Below are 17,102 nucleotides of genomic sequence, written 5' to 3'. Positions count from 1 at the left end.
ATGAATCCATAAGTGAATTAATTCATGGATGAGGTCAGAGCCTTCATGATCCCACCAATTACCAAAAGCCCACATCTGGCAATGATGTCTTACCTGCAGGACCTTTGGACATTTTAGATATAGACTATAGTAGTTATTATGGAATTTCACCATCCAGTTGATACTGGGGACACAGACTTCATGGTAAAATTTCTCCTTCCCAACGACTTGAGAGAACACCACACCAAGCTTCTCAAAGACGCAGTAGGAACCTTCACTAGGGTATTTCTTAACAGCAGAACCTTCACTAGGGAATTTCTTATTGCTGTTAGAAATGGGGAGGTTTCTGTTACCTCTCAGGATACACAGTAAGCTATCTTAAACGATGGGCCTTTCCTTAGTATTCTGTTAATGTTTTGCCAGCAGTATTTCATGGCCGTGGGCAAGTTTCCAGATTCTGTCTCACCACAGTAGTAAGATCAGCTATCATACTTCCAGAGCATTGAATTATTTGTGTGATCCTATGAAGGCTCCTATCCTACTCATATGCTGTACCTCACTTCCTCAAGGTCCCATCCTACACACATTCCCATATCCTTGCTTGCTTTTATGATTGTGTGATGAGACCTTTCCTGGGAAGCTGCAATACACACATCTACTCATCCCAGATAGGGAGCCCAGGACAAACTGAAGTACAGCTATAATCGAAGTCCAACTTGATGAACCAATGAGTTTTATTGGGGTTATGTACAGGAATATGGGGGACTAGTTACTTATAGGAGCAGAAATTAATGACAGTCAGTTGCATTACCAAAACCCACCTGACACAAGTGACAGCCCACAACCTGGAGCACACTGCACAGACTTCAGGCAGTTCAACAGATTGGAGAGTGTCCTTTGTAGCTAGAGTTTTCCTGTCTGGCCCACAGTCAGGACAAATCTCTCTCACCTGCTAGTCCCACAACCACTCAGACCCGACCAAGTAAACACAGAGACTTATATTGCTTACAAACTGTATGGCCGTGGCAGGCTTCTTGCTAACTGTTCCTACAGCTCAAATTAATCCATCTCTATAAATCTATACCTTGCCACATGGCTCATGGCTTACCGGCGTCTTCACATGCTGTTTCTCATCATGGCGGCTGGCAGTGTCTCTCTGACTCAGCCTTACACTTCCCAGCTTTATTCTCCTCCTTGTCCCACCTATACTTCCTGCCTGGCCACTGGCCAATCAGTGATTTATTTATTGACCAATCAGCAACACACTTGACATATAGACCATCCCACAGCAGTCCTTTCTAGGTGCCTCGGTTGGTCTAAGCCCCTTTCAGGAAGCTTGGCTGGATTCTGCTTCTTCTAGTCAGCTCGTCTGGTCTCAGGGTCTTCTTTGCAGTTTTGCTTTACCTGAGAATCTTCTTTGGCTTGTCTGAGAGTGACTCTCAGCAGTCTTTATTGCTTATTCTGGGGGTGGGGGTGGGGTAGGGGCCAAGTGAATCTGGTTAGTTTCAGGGACTTCCTGAAGCTATTTTGAATTGTCTTCTGGCTTAAGAAGCTTCCCTGCAGAATGGAATGTCTCAGAGAAAACTGTGACTCAACCATATGTCCTGGTTCTAAAAAGGTAAAGCTTCTTTTTAGGCAGCTTTAAACTTCCCTGCTTAATCTATGTAGAGACCTAACACAGGTTATTGTTGAGAAGCAATGAAATATGGCGAGGAAAGACCTTAACTCTCCATGTAGGAGAAGTCTCTGGCCTCAAGTAAATGATAAGAACTTGTCTCTGATGATCAGGGGATTCTAAAAAATTGAGGATTAATTGTTCTCTGGTGCATTCACTCATGTGCTCATATATCTTTTTTTTTTTTTTTACTTTTTGTTTATTTTACATATAACCACAGTTTCCCCTCCCTCCTCTCCTCCCATTCTCTCCCCCCACCTCTTTTTACCCCTCCCCATCCTCTCCTCAGAAAGGGTAAGGCCTCCCATGGGAGTCAACAAAGCATGGCATATTTAGTTGAGGCAGGACAAAGCTCCTCCCTGCTGCATAAAGGCTGAGCGAGGCATCCCACCATAGGGAGTAGGTTCCAAAAAGCCAGCTCATGGGCCAGGGACAGATCCTGGTCCCACTGCTAGGGGCCCCACAAATGGACCAAGCTATACAACAGTCACCCAGATGGAAAGGGCCTAGGTCAGTCCCATGTCGGATCTCTAGCTGTTATTCTAGAGTCCATGAACTCCCATGAGCTCAGGTCAATGTGTTCATATATCTCACAGCTTAGCTTTTATCAGTGTCTTCTGCAATGTTACCAGATATACCCAGTTGTTAGGCGCCCAGCTACTTTATTACCAGAATTCTTTTTCCCCCAAAGAAGGGTTTATTTTTTATTTATTTTTATTTGCATTGAAATTTTTGCCTGCATGTATGTCTGTGCAAGGGTGCCAGATCACAGACAGTTGTGAGCTGCCATGTGGGTGCTGGGAATTGAACCCAGGTCCTCTGGAAGAGTAGCTGGTGCTCTTAACCACTGGGCCATCTCTCCAACCCCAGAATTCTTATTTAGACAGAATTATTGAGCCTTTTTACTTGCCTTTCTGTTTTACAGTTGTTCTATCATGATCAGATTAAACATCTGAATTTTGGCCCAGTCATTCCTCCAGTTTCAGGAAATGTAAGTTTCCTTTAAGCTGCCATGAAACAGCTTTGACTCAGAGCATGACATAGGTTCAGAGCTATATGAGTCTATAACGTTTTTGTGAGGCTTCTGATGATGTCAAAAGCAGAAAATCTTAACTACAGTTCTTATCATTAGCATTGCAACCATAATGTTCATATCCTGAAAGCCCAGTCTTCTAATGTTATGCTCATTTGTGCCTAGGGAAGTTACCCATGGTGGAAATTTTCATAATTGAGATGCCATAACACACCAGAGATTATTACCAGAAGGTACCTGCAAACATTGCCTTGTCTTGTGTTTCCTACAGCTTTGTAACAAGATGCAGTTGATGAGTTAGTGATATTGGCACCACATGGAAGCTTGTTGGAAGTAGCCTTGCATCCAAGCCTACTGTGCAACATTATTTTAACTAGGCAAAGATGTGTTAAATTTGTTTATGCTGTGGAATATTACTTTAACTATGTGAAGGTGTGTTACTTTTGTTTATGCTGCATTTGTTTAATTATGTAAAGATGTGTTGCATTTGTTTCACCTTGCCTGCCCAAGGCACCTGATTGATCTAATAAAAAACTGAACAGCCAATAGCTAGGCAGGTGAGGGATAGGTGGGTCTGGTGGGCAGAGAGAATAAGGAGGAGGAGATCTAGGAAGAAGAAGAGAATGAGGGAGAAAAAGAGTGATCTACCTGGGGCCAGAAGCCAGGCAGTACCCAGCCAGATGTGAAGACAGCAGAAAAAAGATATGTAAAAAGAAAGAAAGGTAAACTTAACCTGTTTCTCTTCATCACATTTTGCCTAAGTTATAAGAGCTAGCAAGAAATGAGCCTAAGATAAGGCCAAGCATTCAAAACTAATAATAAATCTTCATGTCATGATTTGGGAGCTGGTTGGTAGCCCAAGAGAAAGCCTACTACACAAGCCTAAGAGATTGGAATCAGAATCTGTGCTTTATAGAATTCTCCAGATAACTCTTATGAACATTGAATGCCACACATAAATCTCAGCATATGAGGATCTCAGTGTAGACAGCAGTTTCTCTGGTCCCACCTGGCCCTGCGGTCCCACAGACACATATAAAATAATCACTCAGAGGCTTAATATTATTTATGAACTGTATGGCCTATGGCAGACCTCTTGCTAGCTAGCTCTAAGTAACCCATTTCTATTAATCTATGTTTTACCACATGTTCCAAGGCTTTACTGGTCTGCTGGCATGTTGCTCCTTGGGCAGCAGGCTGGTGTCTCTCTCCTTGAATTTCCCACCTGCCTCTAAGCTACCTTGCCATAGGCCAATGCAGTTTTATTTATCACCCAATCAGAGCAACACATAGTCACAGCATACAGAAAGATATCCCACAGCATCTTAGCTCGAGAAAACATACCCTGAGGCAAACATAATCTGTTGCCATGTAATCCAAATGAGACTACAGAAACGGGAAACTGAGGCAGAGACAAACAAAGTAGAATGCACTGACAACTCACCACATATACTAAAGAAAACACAGTCTGGAAAATTAGTCATGTAATATATGTCCAGAGAAGAACCAGGGACTCATTGCATCTTGTAACAGACTCTCGTGGGGAGGGGCATGGGAAAGAAAGTGAGGCATGTATCATCCTATTTCCTGTTTTGCATAGTGAAAGATAAACCCAAAGTGTTAACTGCCCAGCACTCCTAGATGTATATTACCTGGTTCTTCCATACAACCACAGGAGAACCATAGCTTCTTTGGGTCTCATTGGATAATGTTAGGGTACTGGAGCCATTAGCTATCGCCAAGCACTCAAGAAAGCCCTCTAGTATGAAAAATGTAGAACAAAGTAAGTAGATAAAGTGGGCATCTTAGAGGAAATAATGTAGTGTTTTAGAATGCTATTTTAAGATGTGTTACATTTGTTTATGCTGTGGAACATTTGTTAAATGATGCAAAGATGTGTTACATTCTTTTATGTTGCATTTGTTTAACTCTGTGAAGCTGTGTTACTTTGCCTGTCTAAAACACCTGATGGTCTAATAAAGAGCTGAACGGCCAATAGCAAGGCAGGAGAAAGGATAGGTGTGGCTGGCAGAAAGAGAGAATAAATAGAAAGAGAAATCTGTGAAGAAAAGAAGGAGAAGAGAGACCAAAGAGCAAGAGGAGGAGGATGCAAGGGGCCAGCCACCCAGCTACAAAGCCAGCAATGAAGTAAGAAAGAAAGATATACAGAAATAGAAAAAGGTAAAAGCCCAGAGACAAAAGGTAGATGGGATAATTTAAAGTTAAGAAAAGTTGGCAAGAAACAAGCCAAGCTAAGACTGGGCATTCATAAGGAATAATAAGTCTCTGTGTGATTATTTAGAAGCTGGGTGGCAGGCCCCCAAAGAGCCAATAGAGCCCAAAACAACCAACCACAACATAGGAAGAAAAAAAGGTTTTAAAATTCTAATAATAGTTTCAGGGAAGACAGGGTAAATTAAAGGGCATTGCTGATTATAGCATTAAATATTTCACTGGAAACTATATTTCAATCATATATCTTACAGCTATGCTTTTATCAGCATCTTCTACAATGCTACCAGATATAATTTTGGTATATGAAATGTTACTCTGCAATGAGATAAAAGAGAGTGAATTGGCAAAGCAAAATATAAATAGTTTTAAGGAACATTCAGAAAAAAAGAAATAAAGAAACCTTGACAATGAAAATCATAGTGGAAATGAAAGTTAAGTGGAAGAGAGGGGGATAGTAATGAGAGACGCTCCAGGAAACAAAAAAAAGAGAACATGGAAATCTGCTAAAGTAAAATATAAGAATTAAAACAAAACATTAAGAGGTAAATTCAGGTCTAACAATAAGACAAAGGAGTTTTGGAAAAAAGATAGAAAGTTAATGGGGCAGAAAAATTTGAAAATTTTTATACATAAAGGACTTGAATTCATAAATTGAAAGAGCCTATTTCATGACTACCTTAATAAACAGCAAACTGATGTCCACCATTCCCATCATCTGGACATTTCAGAACACCTAGGACAACGAAAATGAAAGGGCTTTACATCTGACTAGAGAGCCAAACTCACCCAGTAAGACACTGAAACTAGAGGAAAGCAAATATATGGATAGAAAGGCTTTAAAAGGCCAAAACAAATTCAGAGGAAATTCTATAGCAGTCAACTTTTCAATCAACATAAGAGTAAAAGGAATATACTTTCAAATGTTAAAGTTTTGAAAAGTGTTGCTTTGCATGCATGCGCACTTTAGCTGTGGAAAGAACTCCCGTAAATCACAGAAGTGTCAGAAATGGGGAAACTGAGTCTAGATGTCTAGAGATTGAGAATGAGCGAGAAAAAGGAAACTTGCATGTGTCCCTCAGATCCTAGGGCAGGAGCTGTGGCTAGAGTACAGTTAGCAAGGATGGGAAGGCTCAGGGGACAGAACCATGCTAGAAATGTTTATGTTTAGCTATGCTGAAGGGTTGCCCTTAATAGATAATCCAACTGGTGGTAGCACTTGAGTGGTTGTAATAATGTAAACACTAGAGGCAGATCTAACTACATCATAATTCAGCTGTTTTCTTAGGAGGGAAGATGGAAAGTGTGTGAATGGTGGTGGTGGTGGGGAGAGGGCAGGAAGAGCAAGAACTAATCGTTCCTCTTCCACATTAAATGTCAATTAAAAATCAAACATATGAAACACATGTTTTATATGGGATAAGCTTTTATTGTCAGTCTTTATAGCCTTAATTATGTTGCCATTAACTGTTTGGCATCATCTGGACTTGCCTCTTTTTAATCACTAGATTGGAGCCTACATAGCACACAAGAGCCTTAGAACCCACTAGTTGACTAAATCAGAATCCCAGCTCTACCACACATTTCCCTGTGGGCCTTGACATGTCATAGTTGCCTTGTTTGTGAGACACAGAAGTTACCTACCTCCGAGACTGGCTCAATTCATTGAGTTAATACATGGAGAGCACCCTTGGGTGGTCTAGAGTACAGAAGGTGCTCAACAAGGCTGAACTATGTTACTTTTCTTTTTTGAAGTACTTATTTGATGTATAGATGTTTCTCAGGTTGTATCCTGATAAATTTATTATGAGATAAAAATATCATGTCAGAAATTCATTTATCTATTTTTGGTGCTGGGGATTAAACCCAGGGCTTCATGCATGCCAATCACATGGTCTACCACTGGGTTTTACCCCCAGCCCCCACCTAATCTACTGAACACCATATTTTATCAAGAGAGTACTGGTTGTTTGGAGCATTTGTACAATCATTTATGTTTAATTATTCAAAATTTTGCCATGATTATCTCTCTTGTGGAATTCAACTATTTAAATAAACTGAGTGTTCACAGAATCTTTATGTTTAATTGGGAATATTGACAGTACTGTTTTGGCTCCCTGATAAAGTCTTTAAAAGGCTTTTTATTATGAGCAGCTTTTCATAGTGTTTCCTCAGACATACTGTGATGATTTATATTCACTCATCACACTAATGAAATACATGTTAAAAGATTAATTTAAATGTTTATTTTAAAATGAGCAGAGGGCAGTACTTCAGGAGTTATAGTTGTTCTAAATGGCGCTTACTAAAGGCAGAAGAAGGGGAGCATTTTGTGTAATGTGGTATTAATCTCATTGTCTCCAAAAATAGCAAGACATTTTTTATTGGCTTAGTTTATAATCCATAGACAGCATTAGAGTGGCAACCATAGAGATATATTTTGCAAGGTGAAGAAAGTTAGAAAAAGCAGTCGTTATTACTATCACTAAATAAATCAATTTGCCAAAGCTATTTTGCCCTTATATAAATATGGCATATGCTCAGATTCCACAATTATTTATTTGAGCACCAACCTCTGACATGAATGCTCTCCCATCTGTCATATTGTTTCGTTTTCTCCTAAGAACACTATGTAGAGGTAGGTTTTAATATAATCTCTGTGAGAGAAATTCAAAGGGGTTGTATATTTTGGCAAAAATCCTCAGCTTTAAACATTTCAGAAATACCCTATTCTGTTGCTCACACTGCTCTCATATCCCAGGTCAGTAAGGAAGGCTTTGCTGATGAGCAGAAGGGGCATGTCTTTTTCTCCTCTAGCTATTCTTCTTTTAGGACCCTCCCTAAATAACCCTGTTGGTTTCTAGCTTTGAGCCTCTGAAGCAGTGGTTCTCCAAGCCTGGACCAGCAAGAATAGAATTACCTGGAACTTATTACATTTTAGACATCTCAGACCCTTTGAACCAGAATGGGGGAACAGTGAGTGTGGTTAGCAGATAATACTAAAGTTTGGGGATCTCCACACTTCCTAGAAACTGCTCCCTGCAGGTACCATTGTTAAAACCCTAATTCTGAAGTCATTGGCCTGAGTCCCCATGCAGTTTGCCTCTATAGTAATTAACATTTGGTGATTTCACTAGGTGTATCACTCCTAAAACTGTCTTTTGTTATCTTGTGGGGCGTATTTTTATCTGATCACCACTTCTGAGGTTACTAACTAATTAATTACTAATGATTTTTCTCCTAGTGCCTACTGTCCTAGTTAGGTTTCTAGGGCTGTGATAAAACACACACCAAAAGCAGCTAGAGAAGCAAGGAGTTTATTTCATTTTATAGCTTGTAGTCCACTGTGAAGGAGAGTCACGCCAGGAACACAAGGCAGGAACCTGGAGGCAAGAACTGAAGCAGAGCCCATGGAGGAGTGCTGCTTATAAACTTGCTCCTCATGGTTTGCTCAACCTGCTTTCTTATACAACCAAAGACTACCTGCCCAGGAGTAGGGCTCTTAAAATGGGCTGCACCTTCCATATCAATCATTAATCAAGAAAATGCCTCACTGAGTTCTCTACAGACCAATCTGATGGAGATACTTTCTCAAGTGAGATGCTTTCTTGACTGGAGCTTGTGAAAAGTTGACAAAAAACAAACAAACAAAAAACAACAACCAGCACATCTACCAAAACAGAATCCCTAAAATGTTTTAAGTTCCCACAGCCTTGAGCATCATGTATATACAACCCTGGCTTCCAAATTCCTGACTCCTTCCCAGAAGGCTCAATTACTCAGTTGCTATACTGACTATAACTATACTATAGAGATACACTCTACCCATTTTTCCATCTTTTCTTATCAAATACATCTTCCACAGTGTTCTCTGATTTATTTCCCTCAGATTTGAGGTCTTGTCTCATTTACCCTGCTTAAAATCCGTCAGATAAACAACGGGGACACTTAAATGGTTCCCATCTGCTCACAGAGAACAAACTCTTATACATTCTTAAAGTCCTAAACGCAGCTTTAAATGTAACTTCCCTCATCACGGCCTCGCTGGATGGGCCGTGAACTCCTTGCTGGGTCCCAGTATGTCATGCTTTTTCTGCTTTGCTGTCCTGAGCTGTGTCTGTCTGAGGGACTTCATCAGTGTTCCTCCATGTGGAGCTGTCCCGTGTCTGGGGTCAATTCTGATGTCCCCTTTCTTGGAAGTTTTTTCTATTACTTCTCATACTGCCCAGTTCCCACAAAAGCAACAGTTTTCTTCTTCGGGCTCCTAGACTATTGTATTAATTTGAGTAACAAGGTCCTTTGGATTTTACACACCTAGAGAGGAAGGGTTGTATTAACTCACTTGGAGAGTCCTGGCAACTCACTCAGTCCTTTGCACATTAATAGGTAGTTAATAAATCAACTAGGCTCTGATTTAATCAGTTTGGTTTCTAGACTGCAGCTATCTGGAAGCACAGAATATTTAAAGGAGAGCAGTTTGACATCCTAGACAGGCACATTGCAAGTCTGAGGCAAAGCTGACATGGAGAACAAAGCCATAAGCACCATTCTCCCAAGCACACAGCTGTAGGGAAGCCAGGCTGTTGTCCAGTGTCCTCAGGCTTTGGAGTGGGGGAATGCTTGTTTACTTAAAAAACATAGATCACATTTGCAAACTCTTTTTGGATGAGAGAAATGCCACGTTTTCTTAACTATTTTAATTAAAACATCAGGAATTCAAGCTAATACTTGTAACATCTGCAATTGGTAAAGAAATAACACCTAGATAAAATTGTTTTGAAAATAATGAGAGGAAAGAGGAATACAAGGGTGAATATTGTCAGAGTACATGATATACTTGAATGAAGCTATCATTATTAAATGCATCACTTTGTATGTTAATCCTCAAATAAAAATTTTAAAAATAAATGAAAACATTGATTTTTTTTAAATGAGACCTTTTTATTTTATTTTATTTTATTTATTTTTGAGACAGGGTCCATCTACATAGCCCTGGCTATCCTGGAACTCACTATGTAGATCAGGCTAGCCTCAAACTCACAGAGATCTGCCTGCCTTTGCCTTCTGAGTACTGGGATTGACCACCATACTCTGCAAAAATGAGATCTTTTTATTTACCACACAGACTCGGAGCCATGAGGAAAGAAGACAAAAACTGAGATTGAACATTTAAAATTTACAGTAGTTTTATGTCTTCATGGAAGCTCCAGTCCTTCCTCTGTGTACTGACCTCACTGGACAGAGTACAGAGCAGCTCTGGTGTGATTTGATTTTCATGGTAAGTCACATGGTGCACAAACAATGTGAACACACACACACACACATATCGACCACAACAGACATGCAAGTTTTAAGGTTTTGTAAAATTATGTTTATTGGTGTGTGTGTGTGTGTGTGTGTGTGTGTGTGTGTGTCTGTCTGTCTGTCTGTCTGTCTGCCTTTAGGTATGCACATGTATGTGCAGGTGTCCATAGTGACTAGAAGAGAGCATCAGATCTCCTAGAACCGGAATTATAGGAGGTTGTGAGGCACCCTACATGGGTGCCAGGGAGCAAACTCAGTTCCTCTGCAGGAGCAGCAAAGGCCCTTAACCATTGAGTCGTCTCTCCCTTTGCTCACAGAGAGTTTGAGGCACTTGTGACTACATCAAGTTAAGGAAAGAGCTAGTGCCAGAACTTGAAGTTCCTGACTTCTGGTTCAACCTCAGCTGTCTGACTTCCTCACACCTCTCAGATGGTGGTGCTGACAACTTCAACCCACATCTCTGACCCCTTGGTGGCTCAGGGCCATTCCTCATCACAGCTAACCCCACTGTGGGGACTTGTGAAATTTCACTAGTTCTGAGCTAGTGGTGGACTTTAGAATGGGTTCCAAAGTTCCATGAGGCACTTTCTTTCAACAATTGTCTCCACTCGTAGCTCTTAGCCTCAATCCCATTCTGGATCTTGCACTATACGATCATGAGCTTTGGAAATGTGCATTGCCTAAAGGCCACCAGGGCAGTGTCCCCTCTTGCCTAAAACACAGGTAGAGGGCTGTGTGTGTGTGTGTGTGTGTGTGTGTGTGTGTGTGTGCACTGCACAAAGGAATTTGGATTAATTTCTATTTTCATTTAAATCAATAATCTCCAGGGTGGTAGTGCAAGCAGGTGATTCCAGAACTTGTTAGGCAGAGGCAGGACAATCAACAGTTCAAGACCAGCCTTGGATGCACAGCAAGTTGGAGGTCAGTTTGAGACTGTTTCAAATATATAATGAGTTATAGAGTTCCAGACAAGCCTGAACTTCAGAGTGAGAGGGTCTAGATAGATAGATAGATAGATGTGCACGCTGAGTGTGGTAGTTCATGACTGTAATTCCAGAGCTCACATCAGACAAACAAACAAAATTACCTTTTTTTTTTTTTTTTTTTTTTTTGACAGAGCTGTTGAATAATCAATTCACTGAACTGCTTTTTTCCAAACGTTTAGTTTTGATGGTTGGCCATGTCAGGCCTGAGAGATGATTTGTTAGGGAGCCCACTCAGTTGACTGTAAATTTCCCATGTTGTTCCCATTCCAGATGCTGCAGCTCTTTTCTAGGGCTCTCCATTCAGGATGTGAGTGGAGGGGCTTTTCCTCACTTGCAGACTGTTCTCTGCCTTGGCTCTACCCTGCAGGTGGGGAGGCTCTTAAAACTTCTCCACCTTCTAAACAACCAGCATGTGCCCACAGACATCCTGCAATTAGTGCTTTGGCAAATTCCTTTTCAGAGGGATACAGAGCCACCACCAAGTGCCACCTTTCCTGTCAAATCCATGTTTCTGGTCACAAAGGAAATGCTTTTGGTGAAGTTTGGAGAAGAAAACTGGTCTCCAACGAAATGACTGTTTTTACCTGTACTTATGGTGCCAAATAGCATACCACAAAGACCACAGGTCCACCAGCTCCACCCAATGTGTTGTTTCTGGTTGGAGTCTTCCCTTGTGTTGCAGAGAAGGACCACAGCAGCTTGTGTGCGGATAAGAGTGTAGTGAAGAAAAGGGGGGCGGGGAGTAGAGAGGAGACCAAGAGCTCAGTGCAGGAGCAAAGCCTGTCTGCCTTGACCTTTACTGAGCACTTTAACATCTCAAGGCACTTTCAAGTCTACAGTTTCTTTCTGTGCTCACCGTTGGTTAATGCATTTTCAGGGCCCACTTTATCTCCCCCCCCCCCCCCCCCCCCCCCCGCTTTTCTCAATTAAAGAAATTGAAGCTAATAAAATGTAAAGAACTTCCTGTAAGTCACAGAATAGAAGCAGTGAGCAAAAGAATGGGCCCCAGAAACCACAGCTCAACTTGGACTCCTTCACTTGGCCCTGAACCCTGCATGGTTACTTTTTGACATTTTTGCCTAAAAGAATACTGGCCAAATAGTTTCACCAACATTTCCTTTAGGTAATGAGTTTGCTTCTAGCCATGACTTCTCTCCTCTACTCATATAGTTAAATGGCCTTTTAAACTTTTTCCATACAGCTCATTCAACTCTAAAGTCTTAAAGGCAGAGGCCAGGTCTTCTTCATGCTCCATACAGTTATAGCATGTGTCTTCTGGCATTCACCAGACCCCCATTTCATTCTTCCTTTGGCTAGGGGCTTCCTTCGAGTGCTTTGAATCCAGCCAGTGAGCATCAGCCAGTAAGCGTCAGCTAGTCACAGCAATCACGAAGTTTGGAGGTTTTGGCTGAACTTTCTGGACCCACACACAATTTCAAGAATGAGAACAATGTCAGACTATTTAAACGATAAACGCAATTGTTCTAAGAAGAGGCAACATAGTGCTCCTTCTAGTCTCTTTGCCTCATCACATGCAGCTTGCAGGGCCCATTGTCTGTGCTAGAAGTGGGTGACATTCTCGTGTTTTCTGCTGTACTTATCATCTGGAAAATTTGACTGTACTCTGTTGAACATATGCTGAACGATATTACAATGCACTCTTCAGCCAAAAGGTAAAACTCAAGACTGTGTTGGGAAAACCTTCACAAGAAGACTGCAACCACTTTACACGTGTAAAACTTCTTCCATCGGGGAGTGGGGACCCTGAAACTTCCACTAAAGCACATGAAAATGACATCAGTGGTCTGTTTCCCTGCCTCATAAATGAACCAGACCTAGGCAGAGACATTCAAGCAATGTCAGTTCTTGTCAAGCCAAGACAAGGTTTGACATCTGTTAAATCATTAAAGATACAGATAAAATGTTGACCAGGACGGAGGAGGGAAGGAAAGTGTGGATGACATGTGTTAAGTCTGAGAGTGACGGGCCAGGGCTGATTAAGTTCTGGATTTGGAAATATCACTAAAGCATATTGGCTGAACCTCCCCAAATTTGACATCACTGGTAATACATTCAAAGTAAAAGGACTATGGGAGCCTGTAATAGAAAGCTTTGGGGCTTTGAACACTGATGAGGTTGTTTCCAGAAAACGTGGGCATCGTTTGGTGCCTCACATCCTCATCTTCTTCCAGACAGCTTGTTTCAATTCCCTGACTTCTAAGAGAATGTTGTCCCTGAAATTGCCCCATAAGAGCAAACCCTAACACAGCTTACAATGACTCCAGTTTTTATTCCCAGTTAAACAGGAGATTCAACTTTCTCTGTCCTGTGGGCATAGTGGCTTTGGAGTTTCCCTTTTACACTGAGGACAAGGAGAAAGCAAAAGAGTCATCAAAATCTTTTATTTTTATTTTCCTGGGGAGAAGGAAACACATACATTTCTCCTGGTTCCTCTGCAGGCACATGGGTTTTGGAGTTGACTTCTCATCAACAGGAATTGAACAGGAATCACAGGAATCTAGTCTGGACTGAGGTGAGGGAGAAGCCATGTGTTTTCCCCACATGTGCTTCCCTTTTCACAGAGGTAAAGTTCTAGATGGCATAGGTACAGAAAGTTAACCTCTAGATCCTCAAGTCAAGGAACCCCCAAAGTCTCCTGACCCGATGGTATTGGGTTACTCTGCAGCTGTTTGGATGCATTGAATACACCAAAAACTGCTGGATATAGCTTTGCATTTAGTTTCATGGCTGATGAATAACTTTTGGGATGCTGACTTTTCTCAAATCAGCAAAACTAAAACTTACATGGTAAGTGCACCATAAAAACAGAGATGAATATGCATCGAGGTGAGCTCAGGAAACCTCAGGGACCTGAGCAAGAACAAAGACCAGCCTCTATACATGAATTCATCTGGACTTCCTATAGCTACAGGAAATACAAAGAAAGCATCCAGCCAGTGAATGAGAGGACTTCAGTAAGGATAGTCGCAGTGCCTTAACTCATGTGCTGGTTATTTTCTGTTGTGATACAACACTATTACCAAAAACAACTTAAGAAAGAATTTATTTTGGCTTACAGGTCCAGGAGAGTCTGTAACAGTGGAGAAGGCATGACAGTAGGTTGCCCAGACTGGAAGCTGGCTAATCTCTTTTGTCATCTACACGGTAATACTAGTTGGGAGTGGCCAACAGGAAATGTGGCAAAGCCATAAACTCTCAAAGCCCATCTCTAGAAACAAGCTTCTTCCAGTAAGGCTGTACTTCCTGAAGGTTCTGCAGCCTCCTCAACAGCACCACCAACTGGGGACAAGTGTTCAAACACATGTGCCTGGGGGTGGGTGCTTCTCAGTCAAACCACTACACTCACTGAAAGGAACTTTCACTGCTGTGAGAAAATAGGAGATCCATAGCATGAGGAAAAGACAAGAGAGCTGGACTTGGTGAGTAGGGCCTTCATCCAACATGCAAGACCCAACCTTGTACTGGGTCCTAAGATGGGTAGTTTTTCTAATACAATCTCAGTAGCAAAAAGTAACCTGGTAGCAGATACTTTAGAAGTGTCAGTCTTCTGCGGAAGAAGCACAGGAAGACTGATCCAGCTAGCCTAGGCTGAGGATCTGGGCTGGCCTTGGCAAAAAAGGCTCCTTTCAGGTGAGTGCTAGGCACTGAGGCAGGGGCATAGCTGCAGCACTAGCAGAAGGCTGGAAATGAATTTTTGTGAAATTCACTGTGTTCTTCTCTTTCTGGTATTCCTCTAGAGAGTGGTCTCTGGTTCCGGCTGTAGTCTTTTTCTGTAATCTGTTAGAGGAATCCCGGGACACACAGTGCCAAAGTGCTCTTCCTTTTCACCTCCCTTCCCCTGGTAGAGCTGGGGCTTGGGGAAAAAAAAATGTCACAAGAGCAAGCAGGATTTTTTTTTTAAATGCCCCTCTCCAGGACCTGGTAGACTCATCGCTGTCTGCACAGCACACCCCAGGCCAGAAAGGCACAGCTCAAGACCTGTTACCTACCCCAGGACTAGAAACTCTTCCCATGGTGCCTCTGCTCTCTGCCGCCATCAAGCCTGCTCCCTTCCCGTTGTACCTGTGTCTGCTAAGAAATAGACCTGCCATCTGTCCTGGATGGTTCAACTCATACTTGACAGGAAGATTTAACCAAGAGGGACTGGCATCTCTGCTGTCTACCAAGATGGCAGCCTTGCCAGACAGTGGCACACTGCTAGCCTTATTGTATCCAAGTAGTTGGCATTGTTTTAAAAGACAACATTTTAGTTCACTAAAAAAGTTAATCAAGGATGATACGTACATAGAGGAGGAAAGGTCAGTTTTCTTTAAGGGGGTGGCCCCTGGTAGGAACATGCTTGAGGGAATGATCCCACATCCAAGCATGTACGAGTAGCACAAATTAGACTTGGCGGATGATTAAGATGAAAAGAAAAAGAGAACAAGAAATTGGGAGGGGTGGGGAATTGGAGGTTTGATCTTGGAGGAGTCAGCAGAGGATTGAGGGGTGAATATGATCAAAACACGTTGCCTGCATGTATTAAATTCTCAAAAATTAATAACAATATTATACTAAAAGTACTTATTGGTGATGGTGCAGTTTGGTGGTGGACTTTGGTTCCATACACATGGAGCACCATGTCCAGTGAATGAATAAACAAATAAATAACAAAGCATTGAGTGCGTTGGTGAGTTTTAGGTGATCCTGAGCTATGTGAAACTCTGTATCAAAAAGGAGGGTTGTAAGACATCATGAGAAGATAGCAGAGTTTAAATATCAAAGTGAAAACATGCCTGGGAGTTAATTCGGAAGAAAACCTGACTACTCTCAACTGAGATGTAAATTTAGTATCACAAAATGTTGGTGCTACATTTTGCTGTGGTTCACCTATTTCTGGCGATCACGGAGCCAGTGACAAATCCAGCAAGCCTTGACCTCCATTTGCTCATTTCAAGCCCCTGGCCACTTGCCCATCCTATCACACCCCTCTGTCTGGAGCTACCTGAAGTGCAAACAAAATATCTACTGTCTATATTCGGTGGACAGATGTATACACATCACGAGGCTTCTGACTTCAGGAAGCTTACAACCTACCTCAAAGGAAGATGCACATTTATTTCTTTAACCTTAAGGCTTAATTAACCTTGGGAAATAGACTGAAATGCACTGGGCAGATATGTATGTAACTCATTCTGATCCTTCAGGTTTCAGCGGGAAAAGGATGGACCTCCAGTATGTGCTGAACAGATGGCAGGGAGGAAGGGAGGAAGGAAGGGAGAGAGGAAATGAGGGAGGGAGGGAGGGAGGGAGGGAGAGAAGGAGGGAGGAAGGAAGGGAAAGACACTTGAAGAGAGAACCTTTCCAGTGAGCCAACTCCCATAGTCTTAGTGGGTGGATCCAAGACAGAGAATTCTTCATAAAACTCAACCGGCTTCCTTGACTCAGCATTTCAAGGTGAGAGAGAACAAGAGAAAGGAAACTTTACCTTCTCCTTCCTTGGGTTCCAAGTCTTCCACCATTAGGAGAATACTGATGTTTTTGTAATGACCCACAGAACCAAAGCGACACACTCTCCTTCCCAAATACTCAGCTGTATCCAGCTACTGTGGGATTCATCCAGACCACCCTGAGGGCTGCCACACAGAGGCCAGGTGGGCCTGCACCCTCTGTACTGACAGCCTCAGAGGCTGAATTTGTTGTTCTTAATTGCTCCAAGGCACAGACATAGAAATGTCCTCAGACTTCACAGCTTCCAGAAATAAAACTGGAAAGTAACAACAGTCCAGGGACACGGAGGACAATGAAAAGGGCAGGGACAAGTTGGCTTGAAGATTCTTAGGCTAGGTGTGATGGTCCAGGCCTATAATCCAAGCACAGGGAAATTCCCGTG

This window comes from Peromyscus eremicus, chromosome 7, assembly GCF_949786415.1.
Source record: "Peromyscus eremicus chromosome 7, PerEre_H2_v1, whole genome shotgun sequence".
In the NCBI taxonomy this organism is placed as follows: Eukaryota; Metazoa; Chordata; class Mammalia; order Rodentia; family Cricetidae; genus Peromyscus; species Peromyscus eremicus.
The sequence above is the reverse complement of the archived record's forward strand: the minus strand, read 5'-3'. Positions refer to the sequence as shown.